This window comes from Dama dama, chromosome 6 (assembly GCF_033118175.1).
Source record: "Dama dama isolate Ldn47 chromosome 6, ASM3311817v1, whole genome shotgun sequence".
In the NCBI taxonomy this organism is placed as follows: domain Eukaryota; kingdom Metazoa; phylum Chordata; class Mammalia; order Artiodactyla; family Cervidae; genus Dama; species Dama dama.
This window is the reverse complement of record NC_083686.1, coordinates 14,111,617-14,132,744: the sequence shown is the minus strand read 5'-3', so window position 1 is coordinate 14,132,744 and position 21,128 is coordinate 14,111,617. Positions and strand designations below refer to the sequence as shown.

General features: G+C 44.5%; 1 protein-coding gene across 2 annotated transcripts in view; it reads left to right on the top strand.

Annotated features, from left to right (window-relative positions):
• PPP2R2C (protein phosphatase 2 regulatory subunit Bgamma) overlaps window positions 1-21,128 on the top strand; it is a 164,230-nt gene that overhangs the window by 72,177 nt on the left and 70,925 nt on the right. The gene's annotated exons all lie outside the window — the stretch shown is intronic.

Sequence of the window (21,128 nt, the reverse complement as noted above, 5' to 3'; positions counted from 1 at the left end):
TATTTTTAAATTCCACATATAAGAGATATCATACAATATTTCTCCTTCTCTGGCATTTGACAATATTTTTAATGTCATTTGGAATCTAAATCTTATTTAGAATAGGTAGTATCCCTGATAGGGACGCCAGATTCAGCAAATAAAAAGACAGGTTGCCTAGGACTTCCCTGGCAGTCCAGTGGTTAAGACTCAGTGCATCCAATGCAGGGGCCTTGGGTTCGATCCTTGGTCGAGGAACTAAGAGTCCATATGCCAGGCGACAACATGACCGAAGAGAAAAGACAGGCACCCCAATTAAATTTGATTTCAGGAAACGATTCTCTAGGATAAGTGTGTCCCATACAATATTTGAGATATGATTATACTGAAAAATGACTACCTAAAATTCAATTTTAACTGGGTGTCCTGACCTTTTCTGGCAACTCGCGTCCCTAAATACACGAGGAAGGTGTAGAACTGCAGAATTTCTGCTTTTCTGATGCAGCCACCCCTGTCCCCTTTACAGATGACCAAGCACCAGAGCCAGGGTCAAAGAGTGAGTTGGCAGCCAGCTAGGAGGGTGCTATGTCCCTGACTTCCACCCCAGGGCTCCTCTCCCGCTGTGAGAGTGATCAAGGTTGGGTGGCAGAGAATAACCCCTCAAATAACATATTTTTTAAGTTTTTCTAATGTATTTTTTAATTTTTATTTTATATTGAAGTGTAGTTGATTACCAATATCGTGTTAGTTTCAGGTCTACAGCAAAGTGATTCAGGGATATATATATGTGTATCTACCCTTTTTCGAATTCTTTTCCCAGTTAGGTTACCGTAAAATATTGAGCAGCGGTCCCTGTGCTATACAGTAGGTCACTGCTATATTTAAAATAGATAACCAACGAGGTGTTTGTATATTTTTAAGCCCCTGCAACCAGAGGAAAAGATTCTGAGAGAGAGTCCGCTGCTGCTTGAGTGATGACTGTGGTTTTTCCAGGAACTGGGCCTCCAACAGCCTCACTGCAGTCCAGCATTTCCCATAAACTTCACACACTTGGCAACAGAGTTGTGACTTAAGTGCAATCTTCCGTTTCCTTCTTTCATTTAATCAAATAAAACATTGGAGACGGGGAGGGAAGCAGAGGAGAAGGAGGAAGGATGGAAGTTCTTATTTTTTCTTGTCTCCAAGCCATTTCCTGACGTGCGCTCTGACCCCTGAGATAAACAATCTTGCATCAGGAAGACAGGAGTGTGCTCCGGGACCCCGCCTCGTTTTAATACCTTGCACCATGAGAGACATCCCGGTGGATTTAATCACCCCCACAGATGTGGGGATGCGCCTTCCTGCCGAGAGCGGTAATTGAAGTCCTCAAACTGCTCTGTGGTTCTAATTAGCCCAAAGTGGCTCCTTCTGGCCTGGGTAGGATTTACAGCGCCTCCACCTCCTGATTTACCAGCTGGTCCTAGAAAACGTGCATTAGTCAAGAGACAGCAAGAGGGCACACAAAGATTTCCATGATGGACCGGTCTTTCTCAGTGGGTCCTTCAAGGCCTTGCAGACGGGTGGTGTTCGAGGCCCCGTCTGCTTCCCTCTGCTCTACTACCATCCTCCATGGGATGGGCACTCCAGCCTTGCTCACACATGCCCTTTCACACCCACATGCCTCCCCATCAGCAGTGACCTCATAGGATTCAGCTTCGGTGCCTCCTCCTCCAGGAAGCCACCCCTGGTCCCCTGGCTGGACCCCCATAGTCCCCGTGTCTCCCTCTGTGGAAGCACTGGCCACGCCACATGGTGCTTCTTTACAGCTCTCACTTCCCTCCAAGACTAGGAGCTCCTGAGGGCAGGAGCTTCCTGTCTGACTCACCCTTGGCCTGGTGTGGTGGCACAGCATGTGTCTGCTGAGATGGAAGGAGGGAGGAAGGAAACAAGGGGGAAAAGGAGAGAAAGAAGGAAGCGAAGGAGGGCAGGCCGCAGTATGCCCATTCTGCAGAGGAGAAGACTAAGGGCGTGTGACCAGGAATGGCAGAGCCAAGCACCCCACCTGCTAGCTCATCATGCCTTCCATCTTGGGTCTAAAGTAGCAAAGGTAAGCTTCGTTTTCATTCGGTGAAACAGGAACAGCTTTTATGAGGAGCCACAGGTAAAGCGGAAAGCGCAGAGGTTTGAAATGAGGCCAGTGTGGATACAAAGCTCCCAGCATGGGTCTCCTCAGCCATAAAGTAAAGACCATAAGCCTCACCTCCCTGGTTGCTGGGTGGACCAGAGGACGTGATAGAAGCAGCAGCATCTACTTCTCATGTGTTACTGTTTACCCTGTCCTGTGAGATACTTGATAACCCTCATACCATGAATCCCAACGTATGGAGGAGGATGCCAAGCACAGAAGGATTAAGTAACCAGCCCAAAGTCACACAGCTAGTGAGTGTCAGAGCCAGGCTTGGAACCTGGGTCCCTAGGCTCCGATATTGGTGCCGTTGACTGTTCTGCTCCGCTGCCTGGTGGGCTGGTCCACCCAAGCGTCTAGTACCACATTGGGTGTCCAGTAGGTATGTAACCAGCAGCCAGTTGTCATCACCCTTCAGCACTCGCATGGTGTCAATATGGGAGATGCCCCCCCCCAATAGATTCTGCTATTTGAGCTTTTGACTTTCCTCTGTGAGTTTGTGGCCAGGGCACTTGGAGCTGATCTGTGGTCATGGCTCCATGGTTGTGGCCCCCAGAGCCACTTGGGTACAGTGAGGATGGTGGCGGGCTCCCAGGCCCATGATCCTGAAGAAGAAGATGGAAGTCCTTGAGTCGAGCTCCAAGGGGACCTCGGGCCAGAATGCACCAGAGCCTAGGGCTTGGCATATGTTGAGCCCCACGCTTGCTGGTCCACACTTTGACCTTGCTCTTGTTCTCTGAGAGGTCAGATAGCTGCATCCTTTCATCCTTGAGCTGTCTGGGATCGAGGTCCTAGGTTTATGAAGATCACTCTCGTAGCCAATGCATGACACAACTTATAGGCTGTGTGCGCATGCTAAGTTGCTTCAGTCATCTCCTACTCTTTGTGACCCTATGGACTGTAGCCCGCCAGGCTCCTCTGTCCATAGGATTTTCTAGGCAAGAATACAGGAGTGGGTTGCCATGCACGCCTCCGGGGAATCTTCCCAACCCAGGGACTGGACCCGCATCTCTTATGTCTCCTGCTTTGACAGGCAGGTTCTTTACCTCTAGCACCACCTGGGAAGCCCAACTTACAGGATAAGTAAAAATACTTAAAACAAATGTAGAGGTGAGGGAAGCAGACTAATTCCACTCCTAGAGGGGTCAGAAGCACCTTGGATAAGCATTGCCGCAGCGTCCATTTGTAGGGATGTAGATGCACAAAACTGCATCCTCGCCGTCACCTAAGTCCAGGAGATGGAGAGAAAAGATTTCATCACGGGTCAGTTTTCTAGAAGGGCAGTCGAGCTGACTAACTCTTAACATGGTTAGTAATTCAAATGCTGAGTACAATTTCACACTTATTCCCATAGTGCAGAAGTTGTGGTGGTGATATTTATCTTTGGCCCAATATTGATCGAACTGGTCATGCGCCATTTGGCCAAAATGTGCATTGGACATGCTTCTACTTTTGACAGAGTGTCTGTGTGAGTTGAGATCCTTTTTCCCCTTGAAATGTTCTCTCGGCCCCTCCCAGCTCAGCCTCCTTCCCACATCCACTTGACTGTAAAAACCCCATCCCTTATCCAAGACTTGGGAGCCACAAGCCACCAATGGAACATTTGCTCATCATCACGTCTCATTGACTCACCTTAACTTCTCCTTTAAGCTCTGGGCATCTTGTAACAAACGGCCCCAGCCTAGGAACTTGGAAGAGTCCTCCATGGGCCAGGAGCTCTAAGAAGTAAGGAACATTACTTGGATCGATAGATACATTAATAGATCAAACACCCAAATTATCCAGCTATTAATACTTTTAGGGCTGTGTTTATCAAATGTTTTGAGGTTAAGACCCTCTTCCACTCTTGAAAATGATTTCTTATCCCAAAGAGCTTCTGCATGTGTGGGCTGTATCTGTCAATGTTTATTTGCTGCAACATGGACAGCCCTTGAAATTCTCATACTGAGTAAAGTAAGACAGAAAAAGATGACTATCATATGATTCCACTTATATATGGAGTCTTAAAAAAAAAAAAAAGGTACATTTGAACTTATCTACAAAACAGAAATAGGATTTCAGATGTAAGAAACAAACATGATTCCCAGGGGGTGGCCGGGGGGAGGAGTAAACTGGGAGACGGGGATTGACATATACATACTACTGTATGTAAAACAAATAACTAATAGGACAGTACAATAATACAGCACAGGAAACTCTGCTCAGTACTCTGTAATGGCCTAAATAGGAAAATTACCTTAAAAAGAGTGGATAATGTATAACTGACTCACTTTACTGTACTCCTGAAGCTATTAATAACACAATATTGTATGTCTATTATACTCCAGTAACCTTTTTGAATAAACAAAGTGAAAAAAGAAAACCGAAACATTTAGAAATAGGTATATGCATGCTAAGTCACTTCAGTCATGTCCAGCTCTTTGCGACCCTATGGACTGTAGTCCACCAGGCTCCTCTGTCCATGGGATTCTCCAGGCAAGAACAGTGGAGTGGTCATGCCCTCCTCCAGGGGATCTTCCCAACCCAGGGATTGAATCTATGTCTCTTAGGTCTCCTGCATCCAGCAGGAGGGTTCTTTACCACTAGTACCACCTAGGAAGCCCAGAAATATGTATATATTCATTGATTAAAAATAGAAATAGCAAATCCATCACATGTTAACAGAAATAATATTTTTCTGAAAAATAACTATATTTTCTTAAATAAAAAAGTTACTGAGAAGAGTGGCACTTTTGTAAATCTCTGTAATGTCTGGCTCAATAGAGGACAGCTGAATTCTCACAGTACTTCTTTTTTTTTTTTTAATTTATTTATTTATTTTTTTTCCAGTGGGTTTTGTCATACATTGATATGAATCAGCCATGGATTTACATGTATTCCCAATCCCGATCCCCCCTCCCACCTCCCTCTCCACCCGATTCCTCTGGGTCTTCCCAGTGCACCAGGCCGGAGCACTTGTCTCGTGCATCCCACCTGGGCTGGTGATCTGTTTCACCATAGATAGTATACATGCTGTTCTTTTGAAATATCCCACCCTCACATTCTCCCACAAAGTTCAAAAGTCTGTTCTGTATTTCTGTGTCTCTTTTTCTGTTCTGCATATAGGGTTATCGTTATCACCTTTCTAAATTCCATATACATGTGTCAGTATGCTGTAATGTTCTTTATCTTTCTGGCTTACTTCACTCTGTATGAGGGGCTCCAGCTTCATCCATCTCATTAGGACTGGTTCAAATGAATTCTTTTTAATGGCTGAGTAATATTCCGTGGTGTATATGTACCACAGCTTCCTTATCCATTCATCTGCTGATGGGCATCTAGGTTGCTTCCATGTCCTGGCTATTATAAACAGTGCTGCGATGAACATTGGGGTGCACGTGTCTCTTTCAGATCTGGTTTCCTCAGTGTGTATGCCCAGAAGTGGGATTGCTGGGTCATATGGCAGTTCTATTTCCAGTTTTTTAAGGAATCTCCATACTGTTTTCCATAGCGGCTGTACTAGTTTGCATTCCCACCAACAGTGTAAGAGGGTTCCCTTTTCTCCACACCCTCTCCAGCATTTATTGCTTGTAGACTTTTGGATAGCAGCCATCCTCACTGGCGTGTAATGGTACCTCATTGTGGTTTTGATTTGCATTTCTCTAATAATGAGTGATGTTGAGCATCTTTTCATGTGTTTGTTAGCCATCTGTATGTCTTCTTTGGAGAAATGTCTGTTTAGTTCTTTGGCCCATTTTTTGATTGGGTCATTTATTTTTCTGGAATTGAGCTGCAGGAGTTGCTTGTATATTTTTGAGATTAATCCTTTGTTTCTTCATTTGCTATTATTTTCTCCCAATCTGAGGGCTGTCTTTTCACCTTACTTATAGTTTCCTTTGTAGTGCAAAAGCTTTTAAGTTTCATTAGGTCCCATTTGTTTAGTTTTGCTTTTATTTCCAATATTCTGGGAGGTGGGTCATAGAGGATCTTGCTGTGATTTATGTCGGAGAGTGTTTTGCCTATGTTCTCCTCTAGGAGTTTTATAGTTTCTGGTCTTACATTTAGATCTTTAATCCATTTTGAGTTTATTTTTGTGTATGGTGTTAGAAAGTGTTCTAGTTTCATTCTTTTACAAGTGGTTGACCAGTTTTCCCAGCACCACTTGTTAAAGAGGTTGTCTTTTTTCCATTGTATATCCTTGCCTCCTTTGTCGAAGATAAGGTGTCCATAGGTTCGTGGATTTATCTCTGGGCTTTCTATTCTGTTCCATTGATCTATATTTCTGTCTTTGTGCCAGTACCATACTGTCTTGATGACTGTGGCTTTGTAGTAGAGTCTGAAGTCAGGCAGGTTGATTCCTCCAGTTCCATTCTTCTTTCTCAAGATTACTTTGGCTATTCGAGGTTTTTTGTATTTCCATACAAATTGTGAAATTCTTTGGTCTAGTTCTGTGAAAAATACCGTTGGTAGCTTGATAGGGATTGCATTGAATCTATAGACTGCTTTGGGTAGAATAGCCATTTTGACAATGTTAGTTCTTCCAATCCATGAACACGGTATGTTTCTCCATCTGTTTGTGTCCTCTTTGATTTCTTTCATCAGTGTTTTATAGTTTTCTATGTATAGGTCCTTTGTTTCTTTAGGTAGATATACTCCTAAGTATTTTATTCTTTTTGTTGCAATGGTGAATGGTATTGTTTCCTTAATTTCTCTGTCTGTTTTTTCATTGTTAGTATATAGGAATGCAAGGGATTTCTGTGTGTTAATTTTATATCCTGCAACTTTACTATATTCATTGATTAGCTCTAGTAATTTTCTGGTAGAGTCTTTAGGGTTTTCTTTGTAGAGGATCATGTCATCTGCAAACAGTGAGAGTTTTAATTCTTCTTTTCCTATCTGGATTCCTTTTACTTCTTTTTCTGCTCTGATTGCTGTGGCCAGAACTTCCAACACTATGTTGAATAGTAGTGGTGAGAGTGGGCACCCTTGTCTTATTCCTGATTTCAGGGGAAATGCCTTCAATTTTTCACCATTGAGGGTGATGCTTGCTGTGGGTTTGTCATATATAGCTTTTATTATGTTGAGGTATGTTCCTTCTATTCCTGCTTTTTGGAGAGTTTTAATCATAAATGAGTGTTGAATTTTGTCAAAGGCTTTCTCTGCATCTATTGAGATAATCATATGGTTTTTATCTTTCAATTTGTTAATGTGGTGTATTACATTGATTGATTTGCGGATATTAAAGAATCCTTGCATTCCTGGGATAAAGCCCACTTGGTCATGGTGTATGATTTTTTTAATATGTTGTTGGATTCTGTTTGCTAGAATTTTGTTAAGGATTTTTGCATCTATGTTCATCAGTGATATTGGCCTGTAGTTTTCTTTTTTTTGTGGCATCTTTGTCTGGTTTTGGAATTAGGGTGATGGTGGCCTCATAGAATGAGTTTGGAAGCTTACCTTCTTCTGCAATTTTCTGGAAGAGTTTGAGTAAGATAGGTGTTAGCTCTTCTCTAAATTTTTGGTAGAATTCAGCTGTGAAGCCATCTGGTCCTGGGCTTTTGTTTGCTGGAAGATTTTTGACGACAGTTTCGATTTCCTTGCTTGTGATGGGTCTGTTAAGATCTTCTATTTCTTCCTGGTTCAGTTTTGGAAAGTTATACTTTTCTAAGAATTTGTCCATTTCATCCAAGTTGTCCATTTTATTGGCATAGAGCTGCTGGTAGTAGTCTCTTATGATCCTTTGTATTTCAGTGTTGTCTGTTGTGATCTCTCCATTTTCATTTCTAATTTTGTTAATTTGGTTTTTCTCTCTTTGTTTCTTAATGAGTCTTGCTAATGGTTTGTCAATTTTGTTTATTTTTTCAAAAAACCAGCTTTTAGCTTTGTTGATTTTTGCTATGGTCTCTTTAGTTTCTTTTGCATTTATTTCTGCCCTAATTTTTAAGATTTCTTTCCTTCTGCTAACTCTGGGGTTCTTCATTTCTTCCTTCTCTAATTGCTTTAGGTGTAGAGTTAGGTTATTTAATTGGTTTTTTTCCTGTTTCTTGATGTAAGCTTGTAATGCTATGAACCTTCCCCTTAGCACTGCTTTTACAGTGTCCCATAGGTTTTGGGTTGTTGTGTTTTCATTTTCATTCATTTCTATACATATTTTGATTTCTTTTTTGATTTCTTCTATGATTTGTTGGTTATTCAGAAGTGTGTTATTTAGCCTCCATATGTTTGAAGTTTTAACAATTTTTTCCCTGTAATTGAGATCTAATCTTACTGCACTGTGGTCAGAAAAGATGACTGGAATGATTTCAATTTTTTTGAATTTTCCAAGACCAGATTTATGGCCCAGGATGTGATCTATTCTGGAGAATGTTCCGTGTGCACTTGAGAAAAAGGTGAAGTTGATTGTTTTGGGGTGAAATGTCCTATAGATATCAAATAGGTCTAGCTGGCCCATTGTGTCATTTAAGGTTTGTGTTTCCTTGTTAATTTTCTGTTTAGTTGATCTATCCATAGTTGTGAGTGGGGTATTAAAGTCTCCCACTATTATTGTGTTACTATTAATTTCCTCTTTCATACTCGTTAGCATTTGCCGTACATATTGCGGTGCTCCTATGTTGGGTGCATATATATTTATAATTGTTATATCTTCTTTTTTGATTGATCCTTTGATCATTATGTAGTGTCCTTCTTTGTCTCTTTTCACTTCCTTTATTTGAAAGTCTATTTTATCTGATATGAGTATTGCGACTCCTGCTTTCTTTTGGTCTCCGTTTGCATGAAATATTTTTTTCCAGCCCTTCACTTTTAGTCTGTATGTGTCTCTTGTTTTGAGGTGGGTCTCTTGTAGACAGCATATATAGGGGTCTTGTTTTTGTATCCATTCAGCCAATCTTTGTCTTTTGGTTGGGGCATTCAACCCATTTACATTTAGGGTAATTATTGATAGGTGTGGTCCCGTTGCCATTTACTTTGTTGTTTTGGGTTCACGTTTATACAACCTTTCTGCATTTCCTGTCTAGAGAAGATCCTTTAGCATTTGTTGAAGAGCTGGTTTGGTGGTGCTGAATTCTCTCAGCTTTTGCTTATCTGTAAAGCTTTTGAATTCTCCTTCATATCTGAATGAGATCCTTGCTGGATACAGTAATCTAGGTTGTAGGTTATTCTCTTTCATTACTTTCAGTACGTCCTGCCATTCCCTTCTGGCCTGGAGGGTTTCTATTGATAGATCAGCTGTTATCCTTATGGGAATCCCTTTGTGTGTTATTTGTTGTTTTTCCCTTGCTGCTTTTAATATTTGTTCTTTGTGTTTGATCTTTGTTAATTTGATTAATATGTGTCGTGGGGTGTTTCGCCTTGGGTTTATCCTGTTTGGGACTCTCTGGGTTTCTTGGATTTGGGTGGCTATTTCCTTCCCCATTTTAGGGAAGTTTTCAGCTATTATCTCCTCGAGTATTTTCTCATGGCCTTTCTTTTTGTCTTCTTCTTCTGGAACTCCTATGATTCGAATGTTGGGGCGTTTCACAGTGTCCCAGAGGTCCCTGAGGTTGTCCTCATTTCTTTTGATCCTTTTTTCTTTTTTCCTCTCTGCTTCATTTATTTCCACCATTTTATCTTCTACCTCACTTATCCTATCTTCTGCCTCCGTTATTCTACTCTTGGTTCCCTCCAAAGTGTTTTTGATCTCATTCATTGCATTATTCATTTGTAATTGACTCTTTTTTATTTCTTCTAGGTCTTTATTAAACAGTTCTTGAATCTTTTCAATCTTTGTTTCCAGGCTATTTATCTGTAACTCCATTTTGTTTTCAAGATTTTGGATCATTTTTATTATCATTATTCTAAATTCTTTTTCAGGTAGATTCCCTATCTCCTCCTCTTTTGTTTGACTTGGTGGGTATTTTTCATGTTCCTTTACCTGTTGGGTATTTCTTTGCCTTTTCATCTTGTTTAGATTGCTGTGTCTGGAGTGGGCTTTCTGTATTCTGGAGGTCTGTGGTTCCTTTTTATTGTGGAGGTTTTACCCAGTGGGTGGGGTTAGACGATTGGCTTGTCGAGATTTCCTGATTAGGGAAGCTTGCGTCAGTGTTCTGGTGCGTGGAACTTGATTTCTTCTCTTTGGAGAGCAATGGAGTGCCCAGTAATGAGTTTTGAGATGGGTCTATGTGTTAGGTGTGACCTTGGGCAGCCTGTATGTTGACGTTCAGGGCTATGTTCCTGCGTTGCTGGAGAATTTGCGTGGTATGTCTTGCTCTAAAACTTATTGGCTCTTGGGTGGTGGTTGGTTTCAGTGTAGGTATGGAGGCTTTTGGACAGTCACTTATTACTTAAAGTTCCTTGTAGTCAGGAGTTTTCTGGTGTTCTCAGGTTTTGGGCTTAAGTCTCCTGCCTCTGGATTTCAGTTTTATTCTTCCTGTAGTCTCAGGACTTCTCCAACTATACAGCCCTGATAAGAAAACTTCTAGGTTAATGGCTAAAAGATTCTCCCCCGTTAGGGACACCCAGAGAGGTTCACAGAGTCACATGAAGAAGAGGAGAGGGAGGAGGGAGATAGAGATGAACAGGAGGAGAAAAAGGGGGACTCAAGAGGAGAGAGACAGATCTACACAGCTGTCTGTTCCCAGAGTGTTCTCCGTAGCCCAGTCACCTACAAAGATTCACAGAATTGGACTGGGAAGAGAAAGGGAAAGGAGGAAATAGAGGTGTTCTGAGGTAGAAAACAGAGAGTCAAGATTGGGAGAGAATAATCTTCGGTTTAAAAATAGGGCTTCTGTTCTTTTTTTTTTTTTTTTGTAAGGTTATAGTGTATTGAAAATGAAAATTAAGGAGTAGTAGAGGAGTACTAGAGGACTTTAAAAGAAATAAGAGAAAAAGAAAAATAGAAAATAGAAGAGAAAAAGGAAAGAAAAAAAAAGAAAAAAAAAGAAAGAAAAAGAAAAGAAAAAAAAAAAAGAAAAAAAATTTTTTTTCCCCCCCTAATTAAAAAATCGTAAAAGTCTATGGAAATGAAAGTTAAGGAGTAATGGGGGAGTAATAGGGGATTTTAAAGGAAAATAAAAGAGAAAAAAGAAAAAAGAAAAAAATTAAAAAAAAGAGAAAAAAGTAAAATTATATCTAGGAGTTTCTCTGGAGCTGTTGCGGTCAGTGTGGGTTCGGCTCAGTTTCAGATAGCTCCTCGTTCCAGCTTACGCTTCTCGATATCTACAGGCTCCTCCGGTGTAGTCGGTGTTTTCTAGAGGGATTTTAATCTGTTGCACCAGTCCCTTCTGAAGCGGTTCCCTTTGTTTATTTGGCTTCTGTTTGCCGGTCTCTTCAGAGCCTCATTTCCGCCCTGACACAGGCGGGCGGAGGTGGACTCTTATTCAGGTAGCTAGTTCCGTCGCTCGGCGGGGAGGGGCTGGCGCTGCGGGGAGGGGCCGGCGCTGCCGGGAGGGGCTGACGCTGCTCTCTCCGTCTGCGCTGCTCAGGCTCCCGGCTGTTCTATATGGAGCGCGCCCCACGCTGCGCGAGGTTCCAGCCCTCGGGTGTTCCACAGAAGCGCGGAACGAAAAGCTGCGCCTGCTCTCTGTGCCTTCCCCGTCAGAGCGGTCCAGGCAGCCAGGGGCTTGGTGGGCGCACTCTCCCCAGGTGTGGCGCGCCCCCTCCCTTCCGCGGACCCAGTCTCAGTTTCCGCTGGCGCCAGTCGGGTGCGCGCGCCTTCTGCCCTCCGCGTCCCCAGCCCCAGTCCCCGCCCGCGCCGGTTGGGTGCCTGCGCCCTGTGTCTCGCCGCGACCTTCCCCTCCCCCTGCCTCCTGCCTCGGCGGGGCTGGGCCGGTCCGCAGCCTGCGAGCTCCTCTCTGGATTTTCTCGGTCTCTTTGTTCTGCGAACGGCCGGCAGTGTGGTCTGGCCGGTTAATTTACTCTCTCTCTTTTGGTCTCCCACAGTTCATGTTGGCAACTCACAGAAGCTCCCTCCGATTGTCCTCAGGGCACTCAGGCCCGGACCCTACCCCAAGCAATGCCGCCTAAGAGCTCCCGGGACGGAACTCCGTCCTTAGCTCTTTTGTCTCACTTTTTATCTTTTATATTTTGTCCTACCTCCTTTCGAAGACAATGGGCTGCTTTTCTGGGCGCCTGATGACCTCAGCTAGCGATCAGAAGTTGTTTTGCAAAGTTTGCTCTGCGTTCAGTTATTCTTTTGATGAATTTGTAGGAGAGAAAGTGGTCTCCCCGTCCTACTCCTCCGCCATCTTGGCTCCTCCCTCCTCACAGTACTTCTGTATTCAGTCGGTTGTGATATTTTGTTTGGCGGAAATGTGGTAAAACATCCTGACTCACACAGCTGGAAAAGGAAGGACCCCAAGAATGCCCAGTGTCCTTGGACCACAGTCTAGGAACTGCTGACTTAGCCGATTGATGAGGCTCAAGATGAAGGTGGACGAGAAAGCTGTAGTCCCCAGGTCACTTCCTGCATGGCCAAGGAAACTCAGCATCTTAGAGCTCTGAGGGTGTCCAACCTGGAGCTGGACCATAAGAGAAATACCAGCAGTGACTGGCTTGACTTTATGCACCCCTGGCCAAGACCATTTGGCTTAACTGTCTGCAGCAGTTTTATCCTGCTTCAAACTTCTGTCATCCCGCTGAGCTAGACGTTTCTGGAAGAAGCCTGCATCTGACCTGATATCAGCTGCCATTGGTTTTCAAGCTTCTCTGCTGTGTTGCTCATCCTTAATGCCATACCAAGATGGTCCTGATTTTGCCTTTTCTCACTGTTCCGAGCCTTGGCATCTGAGAGTGTCCTGGAAAGAGCTTTGTTGGTATAGGAGAGTAGCCTTGGGCTTCTCCCAGGGTCAGCTCAGGCCGCCCACACTGACTTCTGGCTTCCCATTGGCCACTGATAAAAGCTGAGTGTACCCAGGAAGATGGGGCAGTTATTAATTCATTCAGTATGCAATTAATGAGGTTCTTCCATGTGCCTGGCATAACCCATTTCTCATGGCCAGGCCAGGGTGGATCAGATCTCCTGGGACAAATCGAGATGAATTAGCAGTTTGATAAATATGAATGATCTCAGTTGTTGAAAAATGCACCAAGTGATTGCTTCCCTTAATGTAATTACTCGGGTGGTCGGCTCGCCTGTGGAGTCTCAGGGTGTTAAATCAGCAGTTCGCTGGAGGCTTTGGAAGAGGGTACGTGCCTGCCGCTGGGGCTTTTCCATTTTACTGCAAACAAAGACTTTTTAAAAAAATGTTATTATGTACAATAAACCACATCTACTTCAAGTGTAGAGTCCCATAGTTTTGACAGCTGTATATGCTTATGAGGGCACCACCAGAATTAAGAATTAGAACATTTCCATCACCCCCAAAATTTCCTTGTTCTATTGTGTGGTCCATCCCTGACTGTGTTCTGTGTCATGGTGACCACTGATGTGCTCCCCTGTCTGACAGTAGATATTAGTTTGCACTCTCTAGAATTTCATGTAAATGGAATAATACAGGGCACACTCTGCCGGAATCATTGCTCCACGGAATCATTTTGACATTCATCCAATTGTTGTATGTATCAATAGTTTGTTCATTTTTATTCCTGAGTAGTCTTCCACTGTATGGACCTGTGACAATTTGTCCATTCCCCTGTTGATGGATATTTGGATGGTTTTCAGTTTTGAGCTACTGTGGGTGAAGTTGCTGGGGGAAGGCGTGTACAAGTCTTTGTGTGTTCATGGGGTCTTGTTATTCTCGGGGAGGAGAAATGGCTGGGATATATGATTGGCATATGCTTAACTCTGGGGCTTCCTTGGTAGCTCAGCTGGTAAAGAATCTGCCTGCAATGCAGGAGACCCCAGTTCGATTCCTGGCTCGGAAATATCCCCTGGAGGAGGAAATGGCAACCCACTCCAGTATTCTCTCCTGGAGAATTCCATGGACAGAGCAGGCCAGTGGGGTACAGTCCATAGGGTCGTACAGAGTCAGACACGACGGAGCACGCACACATGCAGCCTAATTGTAGTGCCAGGCGGTAGGACCTTGTCATTTATCTCTTTAGTATACAGTAATTTGTACCTGCTAATTCTAAACTCCTGATTTATCCTCACAACCCCATTCCCCTTTGGTAGCCATGTTTGTTTCCTGTGTCTGTGAGTCTTTTTCTGTTTTACAAGCAGGTTCATTTTTATCATTTTTCTCAGATTCCACATATAAGTGATGTCATATGATACTTTTCTTTCTCTGTCTGATTTACTTAGTAGGATAATCTCTAGATCTACCCATGTTGCCATAAACCCTCCCTCTTCCTCTTGAAAGTTCCCATGTCCCAGCCTCTTGGTGACAGTCTGGTAGAGCACCACCTGGGAAGGTCACTGTGTGGCACAGGAAACTATAGTCAATGTCTTGTAATAACCTATAATGGAAGAGAATGTAAAAAGAAAGAATACATGTATTTATGTATGTATAACTGAATCAGTCTGTACTCCAAGGCCAAACCTGCCTGTTATTCCAGGTATCTCTTGACTTCCTACTTTTGCATCCCAGCCCCCTATGAGGAGGGCTTTCCTGGTGTCTCAGACAGTAGAGAATTCACCTGCAATGTGGGAGACCTGGGCTTGATCCCTGGGTTGGGAAGATCCCCTGGAGGAGGACATGGCAACCCACTCCAGTATTCTTGCCTGGAGAATCCCCATGGACAGAGGAGCCTGGCAGGCTACAATCCATGGAGTCGCAAGAGTTAAAAACGACTGAGCAACTAAGCATAGCACCACTATGATGAGAAGGACGTCTCTTTTTGGTGTTCATTCTAGAAGGTCTTGTAGGTCTTCATAGAACCGTTCAACTTCAGCATCTTCGGCATTAGTGGTTGGGGCATAGACTTGGATTACTGTGACATCAAAGGGACAGCTCTACACATGACATCACCAGATGGCCAACACCAAATTCAGACTGATTATATTCTTTCAGCTGAAAATGGAGAAGCCCTATACAGTCAGCAAAAACAAGACTGGGAGCTGACTGTGGCTCAGATCATGAGCTCCTTATTGTAAAATTCAAACTTGAAGAAAGTAGGGAAAACCACTAGACCATTCAGGCATGACCTAAATCAAATCCCTTATGATTATACAGGGGAAATGACAAATAGAGTCAAGGGATTATATCTGATAGACAGAGGGCCTGAAGAACTATGGACGGAGGTTCTTAACATTGTATAGGAGGTGGCGATCAAAACCATCCCCAAGAAAAAGAAATGCAAAAATGCAAAATGGTTGTATGAGGAGGTCTTACAAATAGCTGATAAGAGAAGCAGGAGGCAAAGGAGAAAAGGAAAGATATATCCATCTGAAAGCAGAGTTCCAAAGAATAACAAGGAGAGATAAGAAAGCCTTTCTCAGTGATCAGTGCAATGAAATAGAGAAAAACAATAGAATGGGAAAGACTAGAGATCCCTTCAAGAAAATCAGAGATACCAAGGGAACATTTTGTGCAAAGATGGGCATGATAAAGGACAGAAATGGTATGGACCTAACAGAAACAGAAGATATTAAGAAGGGTGGCAAGAACACAGAAGAACTGTACAAAAAAGATCTTCATGACCCAGATAACCACGATGGTGTGATCACTCATCTAGAGCCAGACATCCTGGAATGTGAAGTCAAGTGGGCTTTAGGAAGCATCACTATGAACAAAGCTAGTGGAGGTGATGGAATTCCAGTTGAGCTCTTTCAAATCCTAAAAGATGATGCTGTGAAATTGCTGCACTCAATATGTCACCGAATTTGGAAAACTCAGCAGTGGCCACAGGACTGGAAAACGTCAGTTTTCATTCCAATCCCAAAGAAAGACAATGCCAAAGTATATTCAAACTACCACACAACTGCACTCATCTCACACACTAGCAAAGTTCAAAATTCTCCAAGTCAGGCTTCAGCAATACGTGAACCGTGAACTTCCAGATGTTCAAGCTGGATGTAGAAAAGGCAGAAGAACCAAAGATCAAATTGCCAACATCCGTTGGATCATAGACAAAGCAAGAGAATTCCAGAAAAACATCTAGTTCTGCTTCATTGGCTGTGCCAAAGCCTTTGACTGTGTGGATCACAACAAACTGTGGAAAATTCTGAAAGAGATGGGAATACCAGATTACCTTACCTGCCTCTTGAGAAATCTGTATGCAGGGCTAGAAGCAACAGTTAGAACTGGACATGGAATAACCGACTGGTTCCAAATTGGGAAAGGAGTACTCCAAGGCTGTATATTGTCACCCTGCTTGTTTAACTTATATGCAGAGTACATCATGTGAAATGCCGGGATGGATGAAGCACAAGCTGGAATCAAGATTGCTGGGAAAAATATCAATAACCTCAGACATGCAGATGACACCTTATGGCAGAAAGTGAAGATGAACTAAAGAGCCTCTTGATGAAAGTGAAAGAGGAGAGTTGAAAAAGCTGGCTTAAAACAACATTCAGAAAACTAAGATGATGGCATCCAGTCCCATCACTTCATGGCAAATAGATGCGGAAACACTGGAAACAGTGAGAGACTATTTTCTTGGGCTCCAAAATCACTGCAGATGGTGAACGAAGCCATGAGATTATAAGATGCTTGCTCTTTGGAAGAAAAGCTATGACCAACCTAGACAGCATATTAAAAAGTAGAGACATTACTTTGCCAACAAAATCCATCTAGTAAAAGCTATGGTTTTTCCAGTAGTCATGTGTAGATGTGAGAGTTGGACTATAAAGAAAGCTGAGTGCTGAAGAATTGATGCTTTTGAACTGTGGTGTTGGAGAAGACTCTTGAGAGTCCCTTGGACTGCAAGGAGATCCAACCAGTCCATCCTAAAGGAAATCAGTCCTGAATGTTCATTGGAAGGACTGATGTTGAAGCTGAAACTCCAATACTTTGGCCACCTAATGCGGAGAACTGACTCATTGGAAAAGACCGTGATGCTGGGAAAGATTGAAGGCAGGAAGGGAAGGGGACGACAGAGGATGAGATGGATGGATGGCATCACCGACACAATGAACATGAGTTTGAGTAGGCTCCGGGAGTTGGTGATGGACAGGGAGGCCTGGTGTGCTGCAGTCCATGGGATCACAGAGAGTCAAACAAAGACCAAATGACCGAACTGAACTGAACTGACAACTGAATCATTTCACTATACACCTAAAACTAACACAACATTGTAAATCAACCCTATTTCAACAATTTTTTATAAAAAGGGAGGGGGAAGAAGAGTAGACTGGCGCTGAATTTGCTCTCCTCCATGGGACAGCCTGGTGGGAGTGGGAGAGGCTGCAAGGTACCCATTTGGCCCACCTCTCAATTCCTGTTGCCTAGCATTAGGGCTCAGTAAGTACTTCTCAAATAAATCAATGGCCCTGTTGGGGTGCCTGAAAGGTGAGGGCTGTTTTGTGAGTGGACAGAAGGCTGGAGATGGCCATGGAGAGCCACAGAGGCTCTAGGGAGGGTTGTGTATGACTCATCATACACAACTGGGCCACTGGGTGGCCCAGGCCAGGATGATGGCAGGAAATCCCAAGGAGAGGTAGCATAATTATCCAGGAGAGAAGGCACGATAGGTTGGGCCATGGCAGAGGCTGGAGATACAGTCAGAGGGCCCAGCAGCTCTGCCAAGTGTGACCTCAGCACCCAGCTCAGTGCCTGAGTCCCTTCCTCTTACCTGGTACAGACACAGGCCTGGCAAGAGGTCAGATGGACACACTGATGTGATGGGGCCTGAAGGGTGTTCTTGTCACAGGGCCATTTGGCCGCACTTGCCTGCCTGCTGGCTGGGGCCTGAGGAACTGAGATAGCCCCAGAGAGGATGGGGTTTTCAGGAGCCAGGCCCTGGGAGGACAGGAGCCAGCCTTAGCCAGCTGGCCTGGCCCAGACTCAAGCAGTCAGTCTGGATCAGCATCAGGCCTCCATTCTCCTCCTCATGATGGGTCCCTCGCCTGGCACCGGACAACACGTTGCAGTTTGCAGAGCCCTCCAGCAAGGGTTGCTCTTACCATCACCGTTGCACAAATGGGGAAACTGAGGCATGAAATGATAGCCAGAACAGGGTGGGAGCCAGAGCCAAGTCCCCCAACAGCAAATTCTCCATATCATAAACCTCTGTCTTTCTCTCTCTCATCTATTAATTCTCCCTGCCCCATTTTCTTTTAATATCCAGACAGGCCTCTGATTTGGTTTGCAGGTGCAGTAATAGTATACTACTAATATTAAAAAGCAGAGACATCACTTTGCCAGCAAAGGTCCGTCTGGTTTTTCCAGTGGTCGTGTATGGATGTGAGAGTTGGACTGTGAAGAAAGCTGAGCACTGAAAAATTGATGCTTTTGAACTGTGGTGTTGGAGAAAATTCTTGAGAGTCCCTTGAACTGCAAGGCGATCCAACCAGTCCATCCTAAAGGAGATCAGTCCTGGGTGTTCATTGGAAGGACTGATGCTGAAGCTGAAACTCCAATACTTTGGCCTCCTGATGCGAAGAGTTGACTCATTGGAAAAGACCCTGATGCTGGGAGGGATTGGGGGCAGGAGGAGAAGGGGACAACAGAGGATGAGATGGCTGGATGGCATCACCGACTCGATGGACATGAGTTTGAGTAGACTTCGGGAGTTGGTGATGGACAGGGAGGCCTGGCGTGCTGCAATTCATGGGGTCACAAAGAGTCAGACACAACTGAGCGACTGAACTGAACTGAACTGAATTGCAGCTAGGGGCTTCCTAGGTGGCTCAATGGATGAAGAATCTGCCTGCAATGCAAGAGAAACGGGCTTGATCCCTGGGTTGGGAAGATCCCCTGGAAGAAGGCATGGCAACCCACTCCAGTATTCTTTCCTGGAGAATCCCATGTACCTAGGAACCTGGTGGGATATAGTCCATAGGGTCGCAAAGAGTCAGACACGACCAAAGCAACTGAGCACGCATGCAATTGCAGCTAACAATTTTTGAGCAGTTTTTTGTTGCCTCACTAAATCCTCTCTATCAATCCTGAGATGATAGCATGATACCCATTGTAGAGATGAGAAAACTGAGGCTCAGAGAATGTCTGTAACTTGCTGAGAACCAGGCAGCCCAGCTAAAGTTGAGCAGTCTCACTCCCAAAACTCTTAGAACATTACCAATGGCTCTCAAACAGTGCATCACTGAAGAACCCGTCAAAATGCAGGTTCTAGGTGCCAACAGTACTGATCCAGTGGGTCTGAGCAGGGCCCTGGGAATCTTCATCTTTGGGAGAGAAGCCCAGGTCATTGCACTGTGGGACTTTCAGGAGCTTGTGCTGCTAGCAAGCAGGTGGAGAGCAGGGGGTCTTCTCTTGGTCCCTTTCATCTTGACCCTGACCTCAGGCCGCCTGACCAGTGTGAGGGCTCACAGGGCTCTGAGGGATGGTGCCTGGAGGGCCGTGCTGCAGTCAGATCTGGGAGTCGTCTGTGCTGTGAGCACCATCCAATTTGGCCTCATGTCAAACCCAACAGGCTGACCGGGTCTGCTGACCACAGACCAGTCCACAGCTGCCCTGCCCCCCTGCCCCAAGCCCATCTGCCTCTGCACCAGCCAAGCCAACAGTACTCAGCAGGGGCCCATCTGGGCTGGCAGGGAGGAGCTGGCAGCCACAGCTCATGGCCTCCCTCATACCCTGACTCTCCTTTAGTACTCACCATAGGGGTAGAGCTGCCCCATCCTTAATCTGGCCCCCACAGCAGCCCCTCAGCCTGCAGAGCTGGGAGCAAACTGGGGTCCGGGATCCAAGGATACAAGGCTGTTCATAAGCTTTCAGCTCCCTCCAAGCCCTCTTCTGTGGCCTTGTTTTCTGATTGAAAAGAATAGGACCTGCCTTTAAAACTATCATGATCGTGATGGAATATTATTCAGCCATGAAAAGGACTGAAGTCCTGATTGGTGCTGCAACACAGATGGACCTTTAAAACATGATGCTGAGTGAAAAAAGCCAGACACAAAAGGCCATACACTGTATGACTCCATTTATGTAAATATCCAGGGTGGCAAATCCTTAGAGATGGAAAGCAACTGAGTGGTCGCCAGGGGAGGGGGGAGGAGGGAATGGGGAAAGACTGCTGCTAAGAGGTATGGGGTTTCTGTTTGGGATGCTGGGAATGTTCTGGAATGGATAGGGTGATGGCTGCATAACACAGTGAATATACTAAGAACCCCCTAGGTATACTTTTTGAAATGGTGAATTTTGTGTTACCTGAATTGCATCTCAACTTTTTTTAATGCTAAAATTAAAAAGCTAAACTGCTTTTTAATTAAAAGCAATTTAATTTTAATTGCTAAAATTAAAGCAACAGTGATAAAAAGCATCATGTTGCCAATGCCTTTCCCAAGAGATGAGGAGCCAGAGTGAGGACTCACGATGGGGAATGTGTCAGGCAAGTGAGAAGTGAGTGAAGGGACAAGACAGCGGCCCCTCTCACACGCACCCCCCGCCTGGTCAGCTTCTGCTTTTGTGGCATTTACTTAAAAAACCCTTCCCGACAGTTGCCGACGTGCCAGACCCTGGACAGGGCACAGAAGGGAAGAGCCCACCTATGTTAGCAAGAGACACACATGAGGATAGGAATGCTGTGAAACCCAAGTCAGATCATGACTTCCTGGCTCAAAATGCTGTGTGGTTTCTCTTTCACTTAAGTAAAATCCCAAGTCCTTCTTTGCAAGGTCCAGGGACATGGAGAGCCGTGCTGCAGTCAGATCTAGGACTCATCCCAGATCTCTGAGCTCATGTTTTGACCCTGTTACCTTCACACATGGCCCTCCTTGCTGACCTGCAGCACACCAAACTCTCTGCTACCTCAGGGCCTTTGCATGTGCCATGCCCCCAGATATCCACGTGGCTCCCTCTCTTGCTTCCTTCAGGTAGGGAGTCTGTTTAAATGCCTCCTCCTCCAGGAAGTCTCCCCTGACTTTCCTAACTAAAACAGTACCTCCAACCCTCCCATTCCTTATCAGATTTTAGTTTTTATCTTAGCCCTTACCTCCTCCACAGAAAAATCATATAGTCATGAAAATGTG